Source organism: Rutidosis leptorrhynchoides, chromosome 1 (genome assembly GCF_046630445.1).
Source record: "Rutidosis leptorrhynchoides isolate AG116_Rl617_1_P2 chromosome 1, CSIRO_AGI_Rlap_v1, whole genome shotgun sequence".
NCBI lineage: Eukaryota > Viridiplantae > Streptophyta > Magnoliopsida > Asterales > Asteraceae > Rutidosis > Rutidosis leptorrhynchoides.
Genome location: NC_092333.1, coordinates 516,450,486 through 516,461,456, shown reverse-complemented (window position 1 = coordinate 516,461,456; position 10,971 = coordinate 516,450,486).

Sequence of the window (10,971 nt, the reverse complement as noted above, 5' to 3'; positions counted from 1 at the left end):
TACCTTTACCAAGGACAACGCTAAAAGCGACCAAGTCTCAACCTAAAGTCAATAATCCGAACGTTGAAGATCGAATCACAAAAATCCTTACGGATTACACTTGACACTAAATATCCTTTGTAGCGCACAATACAACCAATACGCCACTATCCTAACATCATAAGCAACGACTAAGACCGATAGCGTCCAAAACGACTATCGCAATGCTAAACCTAAGGTGCACAAAAATCGACTATTGTTACACCCGTAACAACATGTGAGCGAAACACAGCTATCGCCTCACTAATCCCACGATATGGTCCTCACGGCCCCACCATTGGCGTATAAAACAACCAATAGATCACACAACCCACAACATGAAGGCTGGTAGAAAACTACACGAGACCCACTTCCCAAATCTCAACACCGAATGAAGTTAGCGGACCCCGTCAACGGTCATGCTTCACCGATATAACACTACACCCATGATGAAGTCAGCGGACCCCGAAGGTCATGCTTCACCAATCAACGATCTCATGATGAAGTCAGCGGACCCAGAAGGTCATGCTTCACCAATCAATGATCCCATGATGAAGTCAGAGGACCCCGAAGGTCATGCTCCACCAATCCACGATCCCATGATGAAGTCAGCGGACCCAGAAGGTCATGCTTCACCAATCAATGATCTGATGATGAAGTCAGAGGACCCCGAAGGTCATGCTCCACCAATCTACGATCCCATGATGAAGTCAGTGGACCCAGAAGGTCATGCTTCACCAATCAATGATCTCATGATGAAGTCAGAGGACCCCGAAGGTCATGCTCCACCAATCCACGATCCCACGATGAAGTCAGCGGACCCAAAAGGTCATGCTTCACCAATCAATGATCTCATGATGAAGTCATAGGACCCCGAAGGTCATGCTCCACCAATCCACGATCCCATGATGAAGTCAGCGGACCCAGAAGGTCATGCTTCACCAATCAATGATCTCATGATGAAGTCAGAGGACCCCGAAGGTCAAGCTCCACCAATCCACGATCCCATGATGAAGTCAGCGGACAATGAAGGTCATGCTTCACCAATCAATGATCTCATGATGAAGTCAGAGGACCCCGAAGGTCATGCTCCACCAATCCACGATCCCATGATGAAGTCAGCGGACCCAGAAGGTCATGCTTCACCAATCAATGATCTCATGATGAAGTCAGAGGACCCCGAAGGTCATGCTCCACCAATCCACGATCCCATGATGAAGTCAGCGGACCCAGAAGGTCATGCTTCACCAATCAATGATCTCATGATGAAGTCAGAGGACCCCAAAGGACATGCTCCACCAGTCAGCAATCCCTTTTGGCCTCGAACAACGAGTAGCGTAACATCGCGCTCTGCTACTCCATAGTGAATCCTAACGGATACCACTAACCATTCACACAGTCGAGCAAGAATCGCCTGTATCAAACATAGGCACAAAACAATAATTCTCTAAAAGAGGATCCGATACGCACATCCCTTAACCGAGGGATTTCACCTTGCTCACCATACCCATCCATTATCTCTCAACGAGATTTACCACATTACTACCTTGGTGATAATTCAAATCCAAAATCGTAGGTACAATTTTACCGAAATTGTACTCCACCACAAATCAACCAAATCTAGGTCTCGACACGAATTTCGGATCTACCAAAAGCATTGTCCGAAATCTCACACTAAAACCTCCTCGTGCGGGAGTGTAACTCCCCCACTTGGAACTACGTTCCATAACCGCATCTTGTACACCCGCACAATGCTACCAAAGATAGACTTTACTAATAATTGGGTTCACACGGCCCATCACCACGTCTTGCTTCAACTTTGAGCATACCAAGGATCCTAACATATCCTTAAACACTTCGAACGAAAAGTGTACCACAAATTACACGAATTATACACTCGCAATCATCCAATTGCTTTAGTTTGACGAATTTCACCCGATCACTCATGTACCTAAGGGTTTCACTTCGGTACCCTAAGTACAATGTAACCGCAACACAATCGGAGTCGAACACCACGCTAGTAGGTATAAAAAGGCACCTAATGTCGTGTCACGTAGACTCCTTTACCAACATACATCGAGATCAACACTCGATTTCAAGAGTTTCAATCCACCCGACGAACCTCATGGTTCATCAACTTCAACACGAAAGTGAACACGCGCTTAACAACCGAACACCAAAACCCATTTCCATGATTTGGTAGAAACATTTCCCAAATACTAAGGAATGCTTGGTTGCACCAAGTCTTACGCCCTTTGCCCGACAATCAAACGTCACCGTAGGGTACTTCCATTAGGAACGTCACCCATATCAATAACATGCACAACACCATTGAGACTTTAAGGGTCTCACTCAATCGAGTTTAACGACCCGATACCAACCAAAATGTTTAAGCACCCAAGGATTCGCACCATAGGATCAAGGCACAACACACCATTTATACACTCTGCTGAGAGCAAACCGGAACCATAAACGTAAACCGCCCGCTTGCTACGAATTATCTCCAACTGAGAATAAAGTTTAACTAAGACTTACGCACATACCGCATGTTATTACAAACGAACAACATATAATTTCGTACTAAAAGTACCTGATGTAGAACTGTTGGGCTTCCGTGCTCCACTTCCCATCATGTATTCGCGCTCTAACCTCCTAACCCGATCGTCATGCGATTCGGAACACTCTGACTTTCGGTGTCCCTCCATCGGGCAAATGAAACACCTGATTGAGCCCAAAGGCACCACCGTACAATCTTGTGCCAAATGACCCCGTTCCCCACACTTAAAGTACGTGAGCTTGTAACCCTTCTTACTCTTCTTCTTCACATTCCCGACGCCTTCAGGCGTACTTCGTGCCCTCTTACCATGAGCACCATGTAATCCTAACCTTGCAAGTACATCTTCATCATCACTACCTCGAGGGTTGGGAAACCTCTTTTCAAACTCTTCCTTTACAACTTTAGTCACTTGGTCTCGGACCATTTCCGTCATTTGTCCTTCGACCAACTCCTTGGTTACTTCTCTAACTTTGCCGGTGAAAACCGAGACATATTGTTCAAACACGGCCTCAATCTTTAACGTTAACTCATCCTTCCCTTCGTGAATAGGCTCACTCGTTCCGCATCCATCTTCCGTTTTCATTCTAAGGAATGCAAACGATTAGATCATGAACGTATAGACCACACGCACAACACCGCCCCATCTTGCTAAACACTCATCGTACATCACTTGTTAGACACGATTTGCACCCGTAATAAGGTTTGCAAGTCCTTATTACGCATACACGCCGTATCAACTTGTTAGTACAACGACCGCCTCGCTCGATGATATAAGCAAACACAAACAAAATTCTACGCGATAAAAACACACGCGAGAATTATTATCGCAACACAATAATATATTAATAATATCCGCATTATTAATATAAACGTTAGTCCACTTACAAACAAGGCACTAACTATAACCCATTCCGACCCGTAATCCTACAAGTCCCGCAACAAATAAGCACACACAAAAGTCTAAGTCTAGGCACCTATCTCAAGTCACCTAAATCCCTTAGACCATGCTCTGATACCACTTGTAACATCCCAACCCATAATACAAACGATCACGCGAAAATATCAATTAAAATTTTTTTTTGCTGGAACAGCATATGGCGCGGCGCGCCATATGGCCGCGCGGCGCGCCAAACTGGCCTGTCCAAAAAGTCATGAAATGCGAAAATGTTTGACCGCTTCCCGACGTATTTAGACAAAATGCTTTTCACAACCTATTCATATATGAAAAACTAACACGTTCCATTCATAAAATAAGTTTTACGAGGCCGGGCCCACATCGGCCGTTTTACGACTTTCATACGAAAATACAAGTTTTCAAACACATGATTTGTAATACAAAATAAAGACCGAGCATGGTGATTGGGGATACGCTACCCAATCCTAATCAATTCAAAAGCAAGCCTTCTAAAGCAACTAAGCGAGTCACTAGTTCCCACGCTTACCCGAGCCACCGCATCCATGCAAATCTATAAAAATGTAAACAACGAGAGGGTAAGCTAACGCTTAGTGAGTGATAATATACTACATACATATATATGCATAAAATGGACACGCCACACAAAATCAAATAACACATACCGGATCATCCGAGCATATAGCAAGCAAAACTAAGCTTACCGTACAATTGCGATACCACTAGCTACAACATCAATGTAAGTTCACTCACAACGTTATGAATAACACTACCAAGCTACAACCGAAGGACTAGCTACAACACATCAATATCAAAACATAAGATAAAATAATATCCCCGAACCTACAACCCAAGGCTAAACACTTAACCTTAACAATAAGGTGACCGTATAACCGAGTCACCATGAATCCGCTCTAACTGAAATTCACAACTTACGAGAAGACGACCGTATAAGCCGAGTCATCATGAATCCACACTAACCGAGGTTCATTTCCCTAAACAATAAGATTACCGCCAAAACGAGCCATCAAGAACCTATATGTGAAGTGATCTCTATAACCGAGAACCGCTTCACCCAACCCGCACCCATCCTACACATACATATGCACATAGGATATTAACACTCACCTTGTCGTCTTGAATAATGCCACCGAAATAAACTGCAATCGCTGATGGAATGTACCTATTCCAATTATCACATAACAAGTAACACAATTAGGGTGGATATACAAATCAACCCAAATTGACTACTAGTGCAATCTTGACCCAAAAGCACTTCCAAGCACAAAACGCGCCCAAACTAACCAATAATCACTAACATAAGTGAGAATGGTCCTAATATGCCAAACAAACCCAATCATAGGTGTTAAACACCTATCTTGCCCAAAATGACACTTAAACCCTAATTTGACCCATAAGAAGTCAATATCACGCCATTAGCAAGTTTTGACACCAAAACATATTTAACTTGGTTTTATACTTCAACTTAATCCATTTTAAGTTTATAAACCTTATTAAATCGGCAATTGAGTCATAATCATCAACAAACCCTAATTTTAACTCTAGTCAAAATTAGTCAACCATAAGAACCCTAATGGTTTCCAAAACACCAATAATCACTAACACTAGTGATTATACACCATTTACAAGTCTTAAACATGGTTAAATCATTAATCAACCCAAAACCCGCCAAATATCAAATTACCAAGTTTCCATAAACCCTCTTCATCAACCAAATGGGTTTTATAACTAACAATCTCAAACCCTAACTTGAATATCAAATCTAACAAATGAAATTCGAAGTTAGGACTTACCAATACCACCAAAACGATGCAATTGATGAGTAGAACAACTTTAAAACCCGAGCTTTGGTGAGAATCCAACCCCTTCTTCTCCAATTCAAGCTCTCTCACTCTAGAACTCTTCCTCTCTCTCTAGGTATGGATGAGAGTGTTTGTGTGGGTGAGAAATGAGCTCCAATGGAGTTCTAGATCAGATTTGGTGACCCAAAACCGACCCTAAATGAAAAGACCAAAGTACCCCTCATTTAAACCTTTTAAAAAGGCTGAAAATTGCATCAGCAGCAATCGGCGCGCTGCGCCAAATGGTGGAGCGCTGCTCCAACCTACAAGTCAGTTTTCAGAAACTTGTTTTGGCCATAACTTTTTGACCGTAGCTCCGTTTTCGATGAATCAAATATCGTTGGAAACGTAATAGGATTTCCTTTCCAATGGTAAGGCTTTGAAACATCAACACAAACTTTATTTAGGGTTGAAAAGATACGTACACACCTTGTCACTTCAGACAACGTCCAGTTTCCTTCGGCGTTCGAGCAAGCAACACGTACACTTCATACACGCATCGTACACCATAAATACATTATGTACAATAAATATTTGGGTCTTACATATAAATATAAATGTAATCATAAATATAGTATTTTGAAAAATAGGAACTTTGATTACTTTATATACGATTTTATTTTTCTTAGTTAATAACGGATGCTTATATATACAATTGTGGGTTGATATATATATATATAAAATATATAAATTTTAATACATGATTATTATATGTATAGTGTAATGTATTAATCAATTTATAAATATTATATGTAGAAATTTATAATACTTCATTCTATAGGAGTATTTATATGTTAATAATAATTTGTTATACTAATATTATTACTACTTTCAATATTAATATCAATATTAGTATTATTAATATGGTTATTTGGAATATATAACAGATAGATATGGAATTTGATATATATAAATTATTAAATTATTATCATTATTATTGGAATTAATATCATTAATAATATTAATATTATTATAATTAGTATTATTATTATTATCACTAATAATGTTATTATTAGCAATTTTCATATTATTATGATAATTAATATATTATTATTACTTATTAATATTAGTTATTAATTTATTGAATTCACTAATTATGGATTAAGCAATATTATTTAAAAACATTTTTATTAGTAATATTAACATATTATTATATTTAATATATATTTATTAATTATTAATTATTAATATTAAAACATAATTTATATAATCTGGATCATTACGCGTGATATATGGATACCAGTACCTGCTCTTTTATTTTTTTCTTCTATCTTTCTGTTGCCCTGTGAACTCTGGTCGACATCTCTCCCTCCATATCATTCGATCGATTCATAATATTGATAAGAGAGATCCCTCTGATTTTCCATTACCGATATTAACACTAATTATCTTCTATCATCTGTTATTTAATTTGAAAAGTCATGAAACTGACCTATTTCTGTTTCGCGTCTGTTATCAATCAATGAGTCGAATTTTTATGAGTTTTTTTTTATTCTGTTAATGTGATTATGTTAGAAGTATTTCATTTAAACTCTGTGTAAAAATTTCAAGCTTCAATTCATCAAATTGATGATTAATTTCGAAGTCAAATATATATTCTAAAAGTCAAACATTCGTGTTCTTGAAGAAATTTGGAATCAGGTTTATGTTTCTGTTTCAATTGAGTCCTTAGAAAGTTTCTAGTGATGATTAGAAATATAATTTGTGTTATAATTCTGGTCTAAAACATACTTAATTTTCGAAATTTAATTTGAGTTTATATCGAGTCTACGTTCCTGTCACAGCAATTTTTTTTTTATTTTTTTGTTGTTTTAATCGATCCAGTAAGTCTCAGAATACTTCTGTGATCAAAAACTAAATAAATAAAATGATAATTAGATGATTTGAACCTTAGTCGATTTGAATTCGCGATGAAGAAGAAGAAGTTTAGGAAAAACAGAAAGTATCATGTTAAAATTAATAAAGAGGTAATGTAAATCAGAAATATTGAAACGGAGGAGTGGTGCTGAGTGTTTGGGAGTATCGACTGGTCGTGGGTTCAAACCCCAGGAACTGCAACTTATTTTTTTATGGAATTCAAAATGAGGTAGTTTTTCTTTTTATCTATTTTATTATTATTATAATTATTACTGTTATTGTTATTATTATTATGATTATAATTATAATTGTTATAATTAGTATTATAAGTGATATTAAGGTTAATATTAGTGTAGTTTTATCAATTAAGTATTATTATCATTATTATAGTTATTATGATTATTATTATTATTACTAGTATTATGAAAATAATATAAATTAGTATTATTCTCATAAATATTAGTATTATCAATATTCTATAATTATTAGTATTATCATTATGTATTATTATTATTATTATTATTATTATTATTAGTATTATTATTATTATTATTATTATTATTATTTTTAATAATGTTAACAAATCATTAAAATTATTATTATTAATATTATCATGAGTATCGTTATTAAATAATTATTAAAATTATTATCATAAACATCTTTAGTAGTAAAATTGATATATATATTTTTTACAGTTATTATTATTAATATCATTATATTTATTACAAAAAGAATTTTTAACATTATTATTTTTATTAGTAATATTAAGTGTTTTCAATATTATCATTTTACCATTTCAAATATCATTTTAAGTATTAGTACAATTATTAGTTATAACAAACAAACGATATATATATTTAATACATTAAACATAACAAAATTAATATTTTTCACATACAAAAGAAATACATGAAACATATATATATATAAATGATAGAACTAATAAGTTTATATATATATATACATACGTATATATATATATATATATATATATATATATATATATATATATATATATAGATTGTTCGATTATGATTATGTGTATTAATAAATAAACAAATGACATGGGTTCGTGAATCTGAGGCCAACCCTGCATTATTCAATATAGTCATGTGTATTTTTACTACAAAATACATTAGGTGAGTTCATTTGATTCCCTTTTACTCTTTACATTTTTTGGGACTGAGAATACATGCGCTACTTTTACAACTGCTTTATTAAATGATTTTGAAAAACATTTTGAACTACGAATACATGAAATGCTTTTATAAATGTTTGACAAGATAGACACAAGCAAAACATTCCTCGATTGAATTATGTGGACGTGATAATTGCCACTATTGAATTATGTGAACGTGATAATTGCCACAATTGATATGAATATTTTTCCCCTGATTATTATTGTTTGGTAACCTAAGAATTAGGGAACATCACTAATTTTAAGAATTAGTGCACGCCTAATTGACGCGAATCCTAAAGGTAGCTACCGGGTTTAACACCCCCACCCAGAATGTTCACTAGACGGAAGGGCTAGTGGGCGTGGTGTTTAGTACTTCGAGGTTTATATATTATACAGCCGAGATGTTCTATTTTGGGGATATTATTGATGTGCATTATATGTTAAGGTCGGTTACTAAGCCAAGAAATGAATGAAAAATGAATGTTATGTATCGAGAGAATGATTTTATACACATGTTATGTGTATGTTATTTTTGTGCATGAGATATGTGTACGGTTACTAAGATTTATGAAAGATGATTTCGTACACGAGAAAGGTGTACTATATTTAAAAGATATCGCATGTACATTACAGGTGGGTATAGGATTCGGGCCCATTTGTACCATGCAGGATTTAAATCTTGTGGTCTATCAAAATGATGAATTTTATTGTTTTATGATAAACCTATGAACTCACCAACCTTTTGGTTGACACTTGAAAGCATGTTTATTCTCAGGTATGAAAGAAATATTCCGCTGTGCATTTGCTCATTTTAGAGATATTACTTGGAGTCATTCATGACATATTTCAAAAGACGTTGCATTCGAGTCGTCGAGTTCATCAATATTATTACTAAGTCAATTATAGTTGGATATATTATGAAATGGTATGCATGTCATCAACTGTCGATGTAATGAAAGTTTGTCTTTTAAAAACGAATGCAATATTTGTAAAATGTATCATATAGAGGTCAAGTACCTCGCGATGAACTCAACTATTGTGAATCGTGTATAATGTATATGAACGGGTCCTTTCAGAATGGGTGTGGAAGCCTCGAATGGGTAAAACGGGTCTTTGATGACCTAAGTTGTCTTGTTAGGGTGAAAATGCGATAACATTGTGAATATATGTGTATTAAGACCATAAATGACTAGAGTTGGGGTTTTTGACGAAGTTGACCCAATATTAGGGTTAAGTGTGCAAATGGGTCGGAATTGCACCTTTGGTCAAAGTGACACTAGAATGGTGAGTGAGTTGGTTGACCAACTTGATCTTATGATTGATTATGTGCATAATGTAATAGGTACGTTACATTGAAGTTTGCAAGCTCGGTTATCCTTCACAAAAGACTTTGAGGTGAGTGGAATGATTATATGCATATGTATGTAATGTATTTATTTGTATGCTATGGTATGAAACAAAGAGCCGGTAGTGCCATAGTATGTGTGGGCGTGCTATGATGTGAACCAAAGATCCGGTAGCGTCATAGTACGTGTGTTGTAGTGTGAACCAAAGAGCCGGTAGCACTATAGCATGATTTGTTAGGGTGTGAACCAAAGAGCCGGTAGCACCTTAGCGTTGTTAGAGTGTGAACCAAAGAGCTGGTAGCACTCTAGCGTGAGTATGACTCAAGTTGTGATGTGAACCAAAGAGCCGGTAGCATCATGACAAATGCGCATGGTGTGAACCAAAGAGCCGGTAGCACCATGACGCGAGAATGGTTAACCATGGTTGTGTATTGTTTTGTAGCATATTATATTATGTCAATTATATGTATTTGATTACGCTAGTAGCTGTTTGTTGGAGATTATTAGCTTTATACTTGAGATGGTATGCTAATTGTATTGCTAGCGTGTATGCGGTATATGTGTAAGTGATTGCAAATAGGTATATTATATATATATATGGATATAATTATTACATTCACTAAGCTTTGCTTACCCTCTCGTTGTTTATCTTTTTATAGGCTCCGGCGTTGACAAGGGTAAGGGCATCCGATTGGATTAAAGATCCCGCTTGTTGTTTAGGGGACACTTTTGGGATGTGATAGCTTTTGGAGTTTGGCCGAGTCTTGGATAGTTTAACCCCCAAACACCATGCTCATAGTGTCGTTTGGAAATTAAACTAATGTGGTTGAAACTCATGATTTGTACGAAACTCGTAAAACGGTCGATGTGGGCCCCGTTTTGTAAAACTTGTTTCGATGTTGGAAATCTATTAGTTTTACTTATATTGATATGATACGATAAATTGTTTCGTTGGAAAGTGTCGGGAAGCGGGTTTTTCGTTCAAGTGTAAAAGAAGACTGATCAGTCCCCGTTAGTTCAATTGGACGCCGTCCTAAAGTGTTGGACGCCGTCCAAGGCTTCAGTACTGGACGCCGTCCAGATGTACAGGTTCAAAAAATTTTTTGGGTCGTGTTTTTGGTATAACGAGGGTTGGGTCGTTACACTATCCTTTGTAGGAGAAATAGTAAAGATCACCCTATAATTTTTCGGTCTAGCACAAGGTCCTATCTTCGACCATGCTACACAACCACCGTTCT